Genomic DNA, 17,887 nt, shown 5'->3' with positions numbered 1-17,887 from the left:
CATCCATCCCACTTTGGATGGAGCAGCTCTCATTTCTAGAAATCTGGCCAATTTTCTTAAATCCTCCAAACCGTGACTATCCAGCGTTGGGACCAGGAAGCAGAGTTGTAGTCTTACACACCTCTCTGCAGCTTCTCTCCCCCTGCCATCCCCTCATTACCCCATCCCCGTAGTTAACCCGCAGCAGACTCTATTGAAGCATGGTTCTGCTCCCTCAACATATTGATTTATTCTGCCTTACAGAAACCTGGTTACAGCAGGATGAATATGTTAGTTTAAATGAGTCAACACCCCCGAGTCACACTAACTGTCAGAATGCTCGTAGCACGGGCCGGGGCGGAGGATTAGCAGCAATCTTCCATTCCAGCTTATTAATTAATCAAAAACCCAGACAGAGCTTTAATTCATTTGAAAGCGTGACTCTTAGTCTTGTCCATCCAAATTGGAAGTCCCAAAAACCAGTTTTATTTGTTATTATCTATCGTCCACCTGGTCGTTACTGTGAGTTTCAGACCTTTTGTCTGACTTAGTGCTTAGCTCAGATAAGATAATTATAGTGGGCGATTTTAACATCCACACAGATGCTGAGAATGACACACTGAATTTAATCTATTATTAGACTCTATTGGCTTTGCTCAAAAAGTAAATGAGTCCACCCACCACTTTAATCATATCTTAGATCTTGTTCTGACTTATGGTATGGAAATAGAAGACTTAACAGTATTCCCTGAAAACTCCCTTCTGTCTGATCATTTCTTAATAACATTTACATTTACTCTGATGGACTACCCAGCAGTGGGGAATAAGTTTCATTACACTAGAAGTCTTTCAGAAAGCGCTGTAACTAGGTTTAAGGATATGATTCCTTCTTTATGTTCTCTAATGCCATATACCAACACAGTGCAGAGTAGCTACCTAAAGTCTGTAAGTGAGATAGAGTATCTTGTCAATAGTTTTACATCCTCATTGAAGACAACTTTGGATGCTGTAGCTCCTCTAAAAAAGAGAGCTTTAAATCAGAAGTGCCTGACTCCGTGGTATAACTCACAAACTCGTAGCTTAAAGCAGATAACCCGTAAGTTGGAGAGGAAATGGTGTCTCACTAATTTAGAAGATCTTCACTTAGCCTGGAAAAAGAGTCTGTTGCTCTATAAAAAAGCCCTCCGTAAAGCTAGGACATCTTTCTACTCATCACTAATTGAAGAAAATAAGAACAACCCCAGGTTTCTTTTCAGCACTGTAGCCAGGCTGACAAAGAGTCAGAGCTCTATTGAGCTGAGTATTCCATTAACTTTAACTAGTAATGACTTCATGACTTTCTTTGCTAACAAAATTTTAACTATTAGAGAAAAAATTACTCATAACCATCCCAAAGACGTATCGTTATCTTTGTCTGCTTTCAGTGATGCCGGTATTTGGTTAGACTGTTTCTCTCCGATTGTTCTGAGTTATTTTCATTAGTTACTTCATCCAAACCATCAACATGTTTATTAGACCGCATTCCTACCATGCTGCTCAAGGAAGCCCTACCATTAATTAATGCTTCGATCTTAAATATGATCAATCTATCTTTGTTAGTTGGCTATGTACCACAGGCTTTTAAGGTGGCAGTAATTAAACCATTACTTAAAAAGCCATCACTTGACCCAGCTATCTTAGCTAATTATAGGCCAATCTCCAACCTTCCTTTTCTCTCAAAAATTCTTGAAAGGGTAGTTGTAAAACAGCTAACTGATCATCTGCAGAGGAATGGTCTATTTGAAGAGTTTCAGTCAGGTTTTAGAATTCATCATAGTACAGAAACAGCATTAGTGAAGGTTACAAATGATCTTCTTATGGCCTCGGACAGTGGACTCATCTCTGTGCTTGTTCTGTTAGACCTCAGTGCTGCTTTTGATACTGTTGACCATAAAATTTTATTTCAGAGATTAGAGCATGCCATAGGTATTAAAGGCACTGCGCTGCGGTGGTTTGAATCATATTTGTCTAATAGATTACAATTTGTTCATGTAAATGGGGAATCTTCTTCACAGACTAAAGTTAATTATGGAGTTCCACAAGGTTCTGTGCTAGGACCAATTTTATTCACTTTATACATGCGTCCCTTAGGCAGTATTATTAGACAGTATTGCTTAAATTTTCATTGTTACGCAGATGATACCCAGCTTTATCTATCCATGAAGCCAGAGGACACACACCAATTAGCTAAACTGCAGGATTGTCTTACAGACATAAAGACATGGATGACCTCTAATTTTCTGCTTTTAAACTCAGATAAAACTGAAGTTATTGTACTTGGCCCCACAAATCTTAGAAACATGGTGTCTAACCAGATCCTTACTCTGGATGGCATTACCCTGACCTCTAGTAATACCGTGAGAAATCTTGGAGTCATTTTTGATCAGGATATGTCATTCAAAGCGCATATTAAACAAATATGTAGGACTGCTTTTTTGCATTTACGCAATATCTCTAAAATCAGAAAGGTCTTGTCTCAGAGTGATGCTGAAAAACTAATTCATGCATTTATTTCCTCTAGGCTGGACTATTGTAATTCATTATTATCAGGTTGTCCTAAAAGTTCCCTAAAAAGCCTTCAGTTAATTCAAAATGCTGCAGCTAGAGTACTGACGGGGACTAGAAGGAGAGAGCATATCTCACCCATATTGGCCTCTCTTCATTGGCTTCCTGTTAATTCTAGAATAGAATTTAAAATTCTTCTTCTTACTTATAAGGTTTTGAATAATCAGGTCCCATCTTATCTTAGGGACCTCGTAGTACCATATCACCCCAATAGAGCGCTTCGCTCTCAGACTGCAGGCTTACTTGTAGTTCCTAGGGTTTGTAAGAGTAGAATGGGAGGCAGAGCCTTCAGCTTTCAGGCTCCTCTCCTTTCTTTCTCTTTTTGCTCTGTATGCACCACTCTGCATTTAATCATTAGTGATCGATCTCTGCTCCCCTCCACAGCATGTCTTTTTCCTGGTTCTCTCCCTCAGCCCCAACCAGTCCCAGCAGAAGACTGCCCCTCCCTGAGCCTGGTTCTGCTGGAGGTTTCTTCCTGTTAAAAGGGAGTTTTTCCTTCCCACTGTAGCCAAGTGCTTGCTCACAGGGGGTCGTTTTGACCGTTGGGGTTTTACATAATTATTGTATGGCCTTGCCTTACAATATAAAGCGCCTTGGGGCAACTGTTTGTTGTGATTTGGCGCTATATAAAAAAATTGATTGATTGATTGATTGATTGATACCAAGCAAATAAAAATACTTTACCAACAAACATTCAAAATATGTTTGAGAAAAGAGTAAGTAGTTATAAACTGAAAGGAATAGAAGTCTTTAGAAAACCAAGATACAGAACCAGAGTAAAAGAACGGAGTATTGCAGTAAATGGTGTAAAATTATGGAACAATCTCAACAAAGAAATTAAAGAATTAAGGTCGCTTAAATTATTTAAAAAACATATTAAACTAGATGTATTAAGTAAGTATGAAACTATAAAATAAGTTAGTGGGCTGTAAGGAAGTTAAAAAAATGTAATTTGTTAATAATGTATAAAATGTTTTAAGTTTAAAAATGTAACCTGTCAGAGATGTAATCTATTTAATAATGGTCATAATTATGAAATAAGTCAGTGGTATGTGACAAGTTAAAGAAATACAATCTGTTAAATAATGTTGAAAAATGACGCTGGATATTGAAAGATTGTATTGTAAAAAGGGGCAGAAAATATAAGACTTGTTCTTCTCTCTGCTCCTTTTCATTCTGGTAATGGAGATGCTTTATTTCTGCTTTTCTGTTTTTTTGTTTTTTTTTTTCTTTTAAATGAATGAATGAAATAAATATTGTAAGGCAAAAGCCATACAATATACACATACAATAACAGTGAACAATGGATGTTGTGCTGCAATGCATCATGGGAGTTCGGGATTTTAAATGTTATTATTGTGGTTCATGTTAGTTTAACAGTGTTGCTAGTGTTATTGATTTGTGTTTTTTGTAGTTCAGTGGTTTAGTCAGTTTAGATAAGTGTCATGCTGCTGTTACCATAAGTGACAGGTGTAGTGCGTTTGATTTCTTCCGCCACCGCCTCTGTTTGTGGGTGTGTAAAAATAAAAGAACCTGCTTGTGGCAGAATGCAGAATAGGACCAGAAGAGACCAGAAGAGGTGTGCTGGAATGGGCTTGATTGGACTAAGCAAGCATAGAAACTGAATTAATCAATACATATATCTCTCTGTACATGTGTACTTTTTGAATTATTTTTGAATAAACTGTTGAAATCCAGGCATCAGAAATTCCTGGAGGGATTGCCTAATATTGAGCTACATCAGACACTAATGAGACACTAGTCACATACAAAGTATGTAGTCACTTAATGCACCAAATTATAAAGTTTAGAGCACTTGTAATCATAATGCCTGTGTTGTGTGGGCCGCTGAAGAGGAGGTACTGCTGGCCCACCACCACCAGAGGGCGCCCTGCCTGGAGTGCGGGCTCCAGGCACCAGAGGGCGCCGCCGCCTCACGTGAGCAGCTACGGTGACAGCTGTCACCCATCACCTGAGACAGCTGACGGCAATCATCTGTGGGGTATATCAGCAGGACGGCACCTCCACCTCATTGCCGAGATATCGTTTCTACCAGAGAGGTAACGTATCGAAGCTACGGAGTGTATCTTTTTGGATTTGTGCTTAGTTTGTGGATTACTGTTCCAACGAGAGGTGGAGGTAACTTCCCTGTTGTTCGGAGTCCTGGGTGCAAACGCGCCCCCATCTAACTGTCCTTTGTTCCTCGCCAGCAGTACCAGGTCCAACACGCGGAGGCAGTGGCCACCTGGGAGTTCGGGACTTGGCGGCTCCAGTATTCCCGGGGTCCTGTGGCGGAGGAAGCCGTGTGGTTCCGGTCTTACCTTGGAGAGGCGTCTCCTATCTTCGAGCCTGCCCACACGACACTTTTGTGAATTGACTGTTGTCCATTGCTGTGATTGGTTGTATTCGTTGTGCACATTCACAACAGTAAAGCTTGTTATTTTGACTTACTCCATTGTCCGTTCATTTGCGCCCCCTGTTGTGGGTCCGTGTTCCTACACTTTCCCAACAGCCTGTCCCAAAAACAAACTCCACCTGATGACTACGAGAAGTAGTGTACACACATTGGGAAGAAAAACATATTCTTAAGTTCTCCATGGCTGCTTGAATTAAATGGTTAAAGGAATAAAATCACCCAGTGCTGGTGAATGATAAATAAAGAAACTAATTTAATTGGTTTGTCTAAAATAGCCTTAATCAGAGTTAGTGTAGTATAAATGTTGCTGTAATTGCTCTTCAGCTGGAGTCACAGTGAGAATGTGACCTATGCATGCTAAGGACAAGGGTAATTAGACATTTATGCCTTGGTGGAACATTTGCCGCAGGTGTGTACACAGGCAGTGGTGCATCTCAACTGAGCATCTAAACTCTTATCAGTGATCAGTGTTAAAAAGACAACTTGGAAACTTATTTTCAGTGTCACTGTAACAATTTCACTGTTTCTTCCAGTTGTAAATAGTAACAAATAGACATTCAGATTCTCTCAAGGGAGCTGTAAATGGTATGTTACACATAATGGGTTCAAAAAGGGACTTTGGTGAGACTTTTTTTAATCTGTTTTATGACCTGGTAACTGAACAGTACTTTGCTGAAACAGGGCAATGATGAGTAATGCTTTCTACCAGCCCTCAGATAATTAAATCTCTTGAGAGAAATATTGTTGGAAACAGAATTGCCAAGCTCCTCTAAATAATATCACGGATCGTTAAAACTGTGCCAATTGCTTGCGACTGCATGACATTTCTGGAGGAGATATAGCAATTTGTGACACTCACAAATGGCATAAGTATCAGGTGTTACATGTGATCCCTATAGTGAGTCTCACTTTCAGGTACTCACATGATGGTCTTTAATTTTAATTGATTTGAATAATTATGTTTTTCTAATCACGATTCAATGCTTTGTCTTTTGTTATATTGTACCATACTTTGCAATATTTGACTTGAAAATTCTTTCTAAACTATTATTGTCATTATTATGTTGGGATATGATTGTGTTAGAAATATTTTTGGTGGCTTTGGCATGGCTATGATGATTTTATTGGAGATATTTTACTGGTGTTTGTTTAACTGTATGTAGAATAAGATGAAAAACAGAAAGAATTTTTTTTTAAGACATACTGTATTTTCTGGAGTATAGGTCGCAGGTTTTTTAATAGCTTGAGAGGTGCTGCGACTTATATACAACAGAAATCACAATTCACAAGCAGAACATTTTATTCCAGTTGAAATGTTAAACATGACATTAACTGCCTTTTTTGTTTCAAATAAATGAAAGAGGTGGAAACTTCCTAACGAGGCTCAATTAATTTCAACACGTGTTCAATAAAAAGTCAGGTCACACTTATATTGGGCTCCAGAGATAAAATACAATGAGAGCAACGCGCTTGTAGAGCGCAAATCTCTGCCAGCACTAGTTTCCAAATCCACAAATTTTTACCTTGGAAAAAATTTTCAAGGTCAAAGTCCTGTTAGAAGTGTCTTTTCATAAGCTAAAAAAAATACAAAACATAGATCAAAAAGGCTTTTTTGATGAAACATCTACTAAATCCCCAATATGGATCAGATGTGGATCAAACTTAGTCTCTTCATTGAGAGTGCCAGTTTGCACCTCATTGTCACAAATGAGAGAGATTGAGATACAATGCAAAATGTACACCAAATGGGCTTTTCAATATAGATTCAAATGTCCACAAAATCCACAATCTGAGTCAGATCCGGGTATAGTGAGTGTCAGTCTGCACCTCACTTTCAAATGTGAGAGTGATTGGAGCATGTTTAATTATGATATAATGTAAAATGGGGCTTTGTCCTTTGACCTGTGACCTTGAATATTGAATCACTTGTTGCCAATCAAGATATGAATCTTAAGCAAAAATTTCATAACAATATCTGAAAAATTGTGGGCTCCAGGCTGTTCACAAACAAACAGGTGTGAGAACATAACCTTGTTAGTGGAGGTAATTAGCAGTCATGCTCATCTCAAGTAAATAAATATGAATAAATGCCTTTATCAAACAGCAAAGTGGCACAAACAACTGTGTAAATGAATGTCTGTTTCCGTGCAGTGCTGCAGTGCACAGCACAGAAACAATGTAAACAAACATAAATGCCATAGTGAGGTGGTTGAAACTAGATTTAATGGTGATAATCCATCATTAATTGTGAAATTATGAAGCAGAAAATTCCCAGACAGCTGACTTTGCTCAAATCCAGTCTGTATGGAGAAGAAAATAAAATCCAGTCTGTCATCCGATCAGGAAACAGGGTTTCCGGTTTGCATCATAGCTGGGAAGATCCACGAGAAAGGCGCAGTGCGCGTTCAAAGTCGCTACCACCAGCCGCTGTACCCATTTCTGTCTATAATTAAAATTAATATTGTAGAAGAAATGTTCAATGGGGCAATTTAGTGCAGTTTTAAGTTTTGCAACTTGTTGGGAACAAGATAATTTCTCTTTAAGTCATTCTTAAAATTGCACTGTATCACACCATTTAAAACAATATTACTTTTAATTATAGACAGACATATCATAAAATCCGTCAGTCTGCATAATAAGTAATGTTTTCATGCAGTTTGACTCTCACTGAAAGTGCATTGTCATGCGCTTGACAGCACCTGCATGATAACACCTCACATGAAATGTTTTAAGTAGGTACATTAAGTTCATTGTGGACAGGGGTGCTGAAAAGGGGAGAACAAGGAGAAGGATTCTAGGGGCCCATGATTGCATTTTTAGTGCTTCCCCTAACAAGTATATGCCTACCTCATGTACAACTTCATCTGTTTGTCTATTTCTCCTTTGCACACATTTTTTATTGCACATTTTATTTGCACATTTTTTTTTCTGTTAATTATTTAGTGTTTAGTGTATACTTAAACATGCTTGTACAGAGTACAGTTCAAACTGGAATCAAATTCCTTGTATTCTCGTAAATACTTGGCAAATAAACGCTATTGTGATTCTGATTCTGAAGTAACTGTAAAATCCTGCTATTTTCATAGATATGGGAATGAAATGTCATTAAAATGCATAGTTTTATGCAAAATAGTATCAAAATTTTCCAGGAGGGCCCAGTAAGATTTATGGGAGGACCAACTTAGATTTCTTTTCATGGGGCCCAAAATTCCTCGCGGCGCCCCTGATTGTGGACTTACCACAGTTCTGCCCTTATTTTCATATGAATTGTATAATCCATAGTTTGACTCACAGAGCTCAGTGATTTAATGAGGCCCACCTCAGCATGTCTGGTGATGTCTTCCTTTTGATACTGACTCTGGAACAATGTTTCAAAATAATGCTGCAAGCGCTTTGAACTATTCTGGAGCAGTCTGTTGAGTTTGGCATCACTAATTTGCAGTACCAATGAAAATGTTTTAACACCATTCCCAGGTGCTAAATATTAATTGTATTTTCCACGTCTGTTGTATATTTCATCCTACATTACACAGTGAACACTGTGTCTTTTCCTGTGGTTGCCAGCTTGTTAGCTGAGTGGAGCCAGTCATGTTTATCTCCCCATTTGCTAGCTCATGAGTTGAATTGAGTGCTTTTTATTTCTTCTGTGGTTGTTAGCTTGTTAGCTTGTAAGTGGTGCACATCATATTTCTGCAGACTTCATATGAGCTCAACTGGAGATGGAAGCTGTTTATAATTTCAGATCTATGGGATAATATGTATATGTCGCGGACATGAATGAGTGAAGCTCTTCAGCATCTCACCATGTCATTTAGGTCTACGGATGGCTATTGATAAGATTTTATCGATATCTGTGCCATTGTCGATTCCGCTTATTGATCCGATTCTTTATCATTTCCCTTATCGATACCTCTTGTGAATTTTCTTTGTATTAAAAGTAGGCTTTACAAGTTTTCTTTGTCAGTAGCATTTTATTGAGTCTTAAACTAAATAAATATGAAATAAAATAGATATAGAAATAAAAACTGTAGTTTGTCAACAGCATTTCCTTTCAGACATTAATGGCACAGATGTCACTCCATACCTCTGAGTTGAGCTCAGCTGGCTGCATATCAGTAAATTCATATTGTACTTTATTGTTTGTATTACAACGTTTGGAAAGAGATTTGATTTAATTTGATTTAAAACAGCGATTCACTTTGAAGCCGGACTCTAACTTCACTCAGCAGAGAGCAGTGCAGAGTTTGGAGCTGTGCAAATCAGAATGGAGGACGATTCTTGTTTCTTGCCTGCAACAAGACAAGAGTCCCAATTAGTGACTTTAATCCGCACAAAAGTGACTCACGATTGACATTTTTAATTGGCTGTGAGAGGGGTTAAGAAGCAGACTTGGCGCTTCTGAAAAGCAGAGAAGCAATGAACCAATGAAACAGTAGGTCAGAGCACTGCTTCGCTGCTTTAAGCTTCAAGAACAGCCACTGGAGAAGCGGTTGACAACGTAGAAAAATGATCATTTTCCCGACAAACACCTTCAAAAACAACAGCCGGTCCAAAGGACCGATAAGGGAATTGTTAAGCAAAAAAGCTATTGATGTCGGTGGATCGAAGCATTTCGTGCCATTTCCATTTTGCGGCTTTGTCTACCTACCATCGGTTTGTGGCTTTTTATGGCTTTTTATGACAATGTTGTCTGGTTTGCAGCTTTTTCTCCACTGAGGAGATTTTTTTGTGCCATTTCCGGTTTGTGCCTTCATCTACCATAAGAGCATGCTTTGCGGCACTGCGCGGCACTTCACTCGTATTACAAAGACAAAACGAAGTTGCTCTTTCAATCTTATGAGGGGCATCAAAGTTTACCTGATACAAGGGTATTTATATCCATTACATGCTCCTTTATTTTAATGAGTTACAAGATGATAACATTTATTGTTTTAAAATTATTGTCTAGGTGGGATGAACTAACTCACACAATCATCTATATTTTTGTTATCCAAGCACTAAGCCATTGCCAGCACAATGACAAATACCCAGCCCAGTCTCACTTTTTTGTTGTTATTTTTTGTTTTGTTTTGGGTTTTTTCCATGATACTGTCAGGAAATATATTACATTTTTCATATCACAGTTATCTGTTGCTGACTAATTTTAACCGTAACCATAATCGCATGCCTCTCCTCCAGGGACACCCCAAATTTCATGACACCATCATAAACATTTTTGTGATACCATCATGAATATTTACTGTATTTTGTGAGGGTACCAAAAACTAAAAGATTAAAAAACTTTTCCTGACGCCATCATGAATGTGGCATGAGATTGGATTGTGAGTACCATAGAGACGAAAAATATCCTTCATTTGGTAGACTTTCTTTGTTGATTCATTTCAAATTTAAGTTCACTTCAGTCTTTGTTAGTGCATGTTCATGTCTGTCTATAATCTGCTGGTTCCCACTTTGCAGAGCATGTGGAGTTATTTGCATAAGTAATGATTTCTGCCAGCTGTTTTTATCTTATTCATTGTTCAGGGCGACTTCTGGATCTCAGATGAGTTCTTTCAGTTCAGTACATGTCTGGTAGAGAGTGCAGATGTTGCTGAGTGGTTTATCTTACTTCTTACACAGACAGTGTTGGCAGATGCCAAAAAATATAAATAAATAAAATAATTGTGCAGACAGAACTATTGTAGTTCTAAAACAATACAAAAATAAAAAAAAAACTATTGGTTATTCATTTACAAATGGCAGTACATCCACAACAGTGGCCCATGTAAAGTGAACAAGAATAAAAGTGTGCTGTACAGCAGGACAGTGTTGTCATGTGCTCACAACTTGAGAAAATGTGGAGGCATGCCAAAATTATTAGAGATTTATGCTGTTTTATAGCCATTGATTCTACATGGAATAAAGAGCTGCATTATCATGCAGAAACATCTGCCAACACTGTGTGTTGGATAAAATAGTTGGAAATCAATGGGGAGCCAAATGAATCTGAAGACATCTTTTTACGCATGCACTTAAAAGCTTTGGTTAAGATTCAGTCAACCATGACTGATGCACTGCTGCAGTCTTAAAACCTTTCAGTATTTAATGCACATGAATGCGTGTGAGGTTGCATGTGAAGCAATTATGCAGGTTTGTTATTGTGTTTGGTGCATGGATTTAACCCCCACCTGGAGCAGACAGATGGTTACCTTCAGGAGATAAAGATGGACCACAGCTCTGCCTCATTTGCCAATGCCCAGACGCAAGGCTGTTGCATGAGGAGTTAGATCTGGCAACATACAGCACCACTAACTGATAACAAATTTTTGTAGCATATAACTTGTGTGACTCTTGCTTGCCTCTACTGGTGGTTGGCTCTCACTGCGGTATTGTATCACTTCCTGTTCCGGAGCACAGCGGTGTTTTTCTGTATCTGTTAGCTGTTTAATCTGCGCAGTTAGATTGATCTAGATAATCTAGATAACTAGATAACGATTTGTTTCACAGTGTAATCTTCACGTGCCTTAACTAAAGCACTCCCTCTGCTGAATCACCTCTAAATTATTTACACATTATTCACTTTGTGTGTTTTTAGGAATCCGCTAGCTTAGCGCAGCTACTAGCTCTTAGCCGGTTTAGCGTGGCGGCTTCTCCTGTCTCTCCCGCACTTTTCTGCTCTGGGTGTGAAATGTTTAGTTATTTAGTTATTTTATTTAGTTATATGTAGGACTGCTTTTTTGCATTTACGCAATATCTCTAAAATCAGAAAGGTCTTGTCTCAGAGTGATGCTGAAAAACTAATTCATGCATTTATTTCCTCTAGACTGGACTATTGTAATTCATTATTATCAGGTTGTCCTAAAAGTTCCCTAAAAAGCCTTCAGTTAATTCAAAATGCTGCAGCTAGAGTACTGACGGGGACTAGAAGGAGAGAGCATATCTTACCCATATTGGCCTCTCTTCATTGGCTTCCTGTTAATTCTAGAATAGAATTTAAAATTCTTCTTCTTACTTATAAGGTTTTGAATAATCAGGTCCCATCTTATCTTAGGGACCTCGTAGTACCATATCACCCCAATAGAGCGCTTCGCTCTCAGACTGCAGGCTTACTTGTAGTTCCTAGGGTTTGTAAGAGTAGAATGGGAGGCAGAGCCTTCAGCTTTCAGGCTCCTCTCCTGTGGAACCAGCTCCCAATTCAGATCAGGGAGACAGACACCCACTCTACTTTTAAGATTAGGCTTAAAACTTTCCTTTTTGCTAAAGCTTATAGTTAGGGCTGGATCAGGTGACCCTGAACCATCCCTTAGTTATGCTGCTATAGACGTAGACTGCTGGGGGGTTCCCATGATGCACTGTTTCTTTCTCTTTTTGCTAAGTATGCACCACTCTGCATTTAATCATTCGTGATCGATCTCTGCTCCCCTCCACAGCATGTCTTTTTCCTGGTTCTCTCCCTCAGCCCCAACCAGTCCCAGCAGAAGACTGCCCCTCCCTGAGCCTGGTTCTGCTGGAGGTTTCTTCCTGTTAAAAGGGAGTTTTTCCTTCCCACTGTAGCCAAGTGCTTGCTCACAGGGGGTCGTTTTGACCATTGGGGTTTTACATAATTATTGTATGGCCTTGCATTACAATATAAAGTGCCTTGGGGCAACTGTTTGTTGTGATTTGGTGCTATATAAAAAAATTGATTGATTGATTGATTGATTCCTCGGCCTCCTTTAGCAGTAATTGTACTTGTAATAAGTGTAGCTTATTTATAGCTTTGGAGGCCAGGCTGGGTGAATTGGAGACACGGCTCCGCACCGTGGAAAATTCTACAGCTAGCCAGGCCCCTGTAGTTGGTGCGGACCAAGGTAGCTTAGCCGCCATTGGTTCCCTTCCAGCATATCCCGAGCAGCCGGGAAAGCAGGCCGACTGGGTGACTGTGAGGAGGAAGCGTAGTCCTAAACAGAAGCCCTGTGTACACCGCCAACCCGTTCACATTTCTAACCGTTTTTCCCGACTCGGCGACACACCCACCGAGGATCAAACTCTGGTTATTGGCGACTCTGTTTTGAGAAATGTGAAGTTAGCGACACCAGCAACCATTGTTAATTGTCTTCCGGAGGTCACTAAAATGAACATTGAATAGGTGTGTAACTTTGCAAAAACAATGTCGGACTCTGTAGTTTTCTCTGGACCCCTCCCCAGTCGGACCGGGAGTGACATGTTTAGCCGCATGTTCTCCATGAATTGCTGGCTGTCTGAGTGGTGTCCAAAAAATGAGGTGGGCTTCATAGATAATTGACAAAGCTTCTGGGGAAAACCTGGTCTTGTTAGGAGAGACGGCATCCATCCCACTTTGGATGGAGCAGCTCTCATTTCTAGAAATCTGCCCAATTTTCTTAAATCCTCCAAACCGTGACTATCCAGCGTTGGGACCAGGAAGCAGAGTTGTAGTCTTACACACCTCTCTGCAGCTTCTCTCCCCTGCCATCCCCTCATTACCCCATCCCCGTAGAGACGGTGCCTGCTCCCAGACCACCAACAACCAGTAAAAATCTATTTAAGCATAAAAAATTCAAAAAGAAAAAAATAATATAGCACCTTCAACTGCACCACAGACTAAAACAGTTAAATGTGGTCTATTAAACATTAGGTCTCTCTCTTCTAAGTCCCTGTTAGTAAATGATATAATAATTGATCAACATACTGATTTATTCTGCCTTACAGAAACCTGGTTACAGCAGGATGAATATGTTAGTTTAAATGAGTCAACACCCCCTAGTCACACTAACTGCCAGAACACTCGTAGCACGGGCCGAGGGGGAGGATTAGCAGCAATCTTCCATTCCAGCTTATCAATTAATCCAAAAGCCAGACAGAGCTTTAATTCATTTGAAAGTTTGACTCTTAGTCTTGTCCATCCAAATTGGAAGTCCCAAAAACCAGTTTTATTTGTTATTATCTATCGTCCACCTGGTCGTTACTGTGAGGTTCTCGGTGAATTTTCAGACCTTTTGTCTGACTTAGTGCTTAGCTCAGATAAGATCATTATAGTGGGCGATTTTAACATCCACACAGATGCTGAGAATGACAGCCTCAGCACTGCATTTAATCTATTATTAGACTCAATTGGCATTGTTCAAAATGTAAATGAGTCCACCCACCACTTTAATCATATCTTAGATCTTGTTCTGACTTATGGTATGGAAAGTGAAGACTTAACAGTATTCCCTGAAAACTCCCTTCTGTCTGATCATTTCTTAATAACATTTACATTTACTCTGATGGACTACCCAGCAATGGGGAATAAGTTTCATTACACTAGAAGTCTTTCAGAAAGCGCTGTAACTAGGTTTAAGGATATGATTCCTTCTTTATGTTCTCTAATGCCATATACCAACACAGTGCAGAGTAGCTACCTAAACTCTGTGAGTGAGATAGAGTATCTCGTCAATAGTTTTACATCCTCACTGAAGACAACTTTGGATGCTGACCCGTAAGTTGGAGAGGAAATGGCGTCTCACTAATTTAGAAGATCTTGACTTAGCCTGGAAAAAGAGTCTGTTGCTCTATAAAAACGATCCTCCGTAAAGCTAGGACATCTTACTACTCATCACTAATTGAAGAAAATAAGAACAACCCCAGGTTTCTTTTCAGCACTGTAGCCAGGCTGAGCTCTATTGAGCCAAGTATTCCTTTAACTTTAACTAGTAATGACTTCATGACTTTCTTTGCTAATAAAATTTTGACTATTAGAGAAAAAATTACTCATAACCATCCCAAAGACATATCGTTATCTTTGTCTGCTTTCAGTGATGCCGGTATTTGGTTAAACTCTTTCTCTCCGATTGTTCTGAGTTATTTTCATTAGTTACTTCCTCCAAACCATCAACATGTCTATTAGACCCCATTCCTACCAGGCTGCTCAAGGAAGCCCTACCATTAATTAATGCTTCGATCTTAAATATGATCAATCTATCTTTATTAGTTGGCTATGTACCACAGGCTTTTAAGGTGGCAGTAATTAAACCATTACTTAAAAAGCCATCACTTGACCCAGCTATCTTAGCTAATTATAGGCCAATCTCCAACTTTAATTTTCTCTCAAAAATTCTTGAAAGGGTAGTTGTAAAACAGCTAACTGATCATCTGCAGAGGAATGATCTATTTGAAGAGTTTCAGTCAGGTTTTAGAATTCATCATAGTACAGAAACAGCATTAGTGAAGGTTACAAATGATCTTCTTATGGCCTCAGACAGTGGACTCATCTCTGTGCTTGTTCTGTTAGACCTCATTGTTGTGTGGGTCGCCCGACGAGGAGGTACTGCTGGCCAACACCAGAGGGCGCCCTGCCTGTAGAAGAGCTTCAGGCACCAGAGGGTGCAGTTCGCCGCCAGGAGCTCCAGGGACCCTGACAGCTGTCACTCATCATCTCATCATGCCAACCATAAAAACCTGGAGAAGACACCACACACCTGCCGAGAAATCATCTGAAGTACTCAGGTAAAACTCTCAGCCATCTTCTTCTTGTTCAGCTAAGCTTATTGTCGCAACGTACTTTGCTGCTAAGATCGAAAGGCTGTAATTTATATTCTGAGTTTGCAGACATTTCAGTACACTTGCAGCTGGTCAGGAGGAGTTGGTGTTCCCGCTCCTCAGCTGTTAAGTGTGATTTGGGATCTGCACGACTGTAGATATTGTGAGAGTGGGATGTGGTGTTTTCTCCCCTGTATCAGAACTCTGCTGACTGTTTACTGGGTGTGTGCTCACACACCCACTCTTGACTGTTTCTGCTTCCTGCCAGCAGTACCCAATCTGACAGCTGGAGACGGTGGCCACCTGGTGACTCGGGACTTGGCGGCTCCAGTGTGTTCCAGATCCGTTGGCGGTGGAAATCGTGTGGGTCCCGACTCCTATCTGGACAGGCGTCTCCTATCCTCGAGCCTGCCCACACGACACCAACTGTATAATTGACTGTAGTATTGAATTGAATTGTATCTGTATCCGTTGTGCACATTTCACAACATTAAAAGTGTTACTTGTTATTTCCATTGACCGTTCATTTACGCCCCCTGTTGTGGGTCCGTGTCACTACACTTTTACACAACACTCAGTGCTGCGTTTGATACTGTTGACCATAAAATTTTATTACAGAGATTAGAGCATGCCATAGGTATTAAAGGCACTGCGCTGCGGTGGTTTGAATCATATTTATCTAATAGATTACAATTTGTTCATGTAAATGGGGAATCTTTTTCACAGACTAAGGTTAATTATGGAGTTCCACAAGGTTCTGTGCTAGGACCAATTTTATTCACTTTATACATGTTTCCCTTAGGCAGTATTATTAGACAGCATTGCTTAAATTTTCATTGTTATGCGGATGATACCCAGCTTTATCTATCCATGAAGCCAGAGGACACACACCAATTAGCTAAACTGCAGGATTGTCTTACAGACATAAAGACATGGATGACCTCTAATTTCCTGCTTTTAAACTCAGATAAAACTGAAGTTATTGTACTTGGCCCCACAAATCTTAGAAACATGGTGTCTAACCAGATCCTTACTCTGGATGGCATTACCCTGACCTCTAGTAATACTGTGAGAAATCTTGGAGTCATTTTTGATAAGGATATGTCCTTCAATGTGCATATTAAGCAAATATGTAGGACTGCTTTTTTGCATTTGCGCAATATCGCTAAAACTAGAAAGGTCTTGTCTCAGAGTGATGCTGAAAAACTAATTCATGCATTTATTTCCTCTAGGCTGGACTATTGTAATTCATTGTTATCAGGTTGTCCTAAATGTTCCCTGAAAAGCCTTCCGTTAATTCAAAATGCTGCAGCTAGAGTACTGACAGGGACTAGAAGGAGAGAGCATATTTCACCCATATTGGCCTCTCTTCATTGGCTTCCTGTTAATTCTAGAATAGAATTTAAAATTCTTCTTACTTACAAGGTTTTGAATAATCAAGTCCCATCTTATCTTAGGGACCTCATAGTACCATATCACCCCAATAGAGCGCTTCGCTCTCAGACTGCAGGCTTACTTGTAGTTCCTAGGGTTTGTAAGAGTAGAATGGGAGGCAGAGCCTTCAGCTTTCAGGCTCCTCTCCTGTGGAACCAGCTCCCAATTCAGATCAGGGAGACAGACACCTTCTCTACTTTTAAGATTAGGCTTAAAACTTTCCTTTTTGCTAAAGCTTATAGTTAGGGCTGGATCATGTGACCCTGAACCATCCCTTAGTTATGCTGCTATAGACTTAGACTGCTGGAGGGTTCCCATGATGCACTGAGTGTTTCTTTCTCTTTTTGCTCTGTATGCACCACTCTGCATTTAATCATTAGTGATTGATCTCTGCTCCCCTCCACAGCATGTCTTTTTCCTGGTTCTCTCCCTCAGCCCCAACCAGTCCCAGCAGAAGACTGCCCCTCCCTGAGCCTGGTTCTGCTGGAGGTTTCTTCCTGTTAAAAGGGAGTTTTTCCTTCCCACTGTCGCCAAGTGCTTGCTCACAGGGGGTTGTTTTGACCGTTGGGGTTTTTCCGTAATTATTGTATGGCTTTTGCCTTACAATATAAAGCGCCTTGGGGCAACTGTTTGTTGTGATTTGGCGCTATATAAATAAAATTGATTTGATTTGATTTGATATAACCCAAAACCCAGAGCAGTTAGAGGCATTCAATCCTTTGCAGCATCCAACAGAATTGACAAGCCTTTCTTGGCCATATCTTGCAAAATGTGAAGACTGATCCTGCATGCTTTGGGGAATTGCATCATCCAGCTCATGAGCAGAACCAGCAATGATGACTTATGGTCAAATTTTTGCAGTTTTTCCAGGGCCTTTAGGATGACAAGTAGGGAATATTTTGACCAGACAAAAGCAGAAATGTGGTAAAGGACCAAACAAGCTGGATTATTTGCAAT

At 39.8% G+C, this 17,887-nt stretch overlaps 1 long non-coding RNA gene across 1 annotated transcript; it reads left to right on the top strand.

The window, feature by feature from the left end:
* The first annotated feature begins 3,294 nt into the window (after positions 1–3,294).
* On the top strand, positions 3,295–6,581 carry LOC117501111. Its single transcript, XR_004557931.1, has 3 exons — positions 3,295–3,306; positions 4,158–4,162; positions 6,460–6,581. It is a non-coding gene; the product is annotated as an uncharacterized LOC117501111 (long non-coding RNA).
* The last annotated feature ends 11,306 nt before the right edge of the window (positions 6,582–17,887 follow it).

The sequence above is a fragment of the Thalassophryne amazonica genome, chromosome 19, assembly GCF_902500255.1.
Source record: "Thalassophryne amazonica chromosome 19, fThaAma1.1, whole genome shotgun sequence".
In the NCBI taxonomy this organism is placed as follows: domain Eukaryota; kingdom Metazoa; phylum Chordata; class Actinopteri; order Batrachoidiformes; family Batrachoididae; genus Thalassophryne; species Thalassophryne amazonica.
This window is presented reverse-complemented; position numbering and strand designations above follow the sequence as displayed.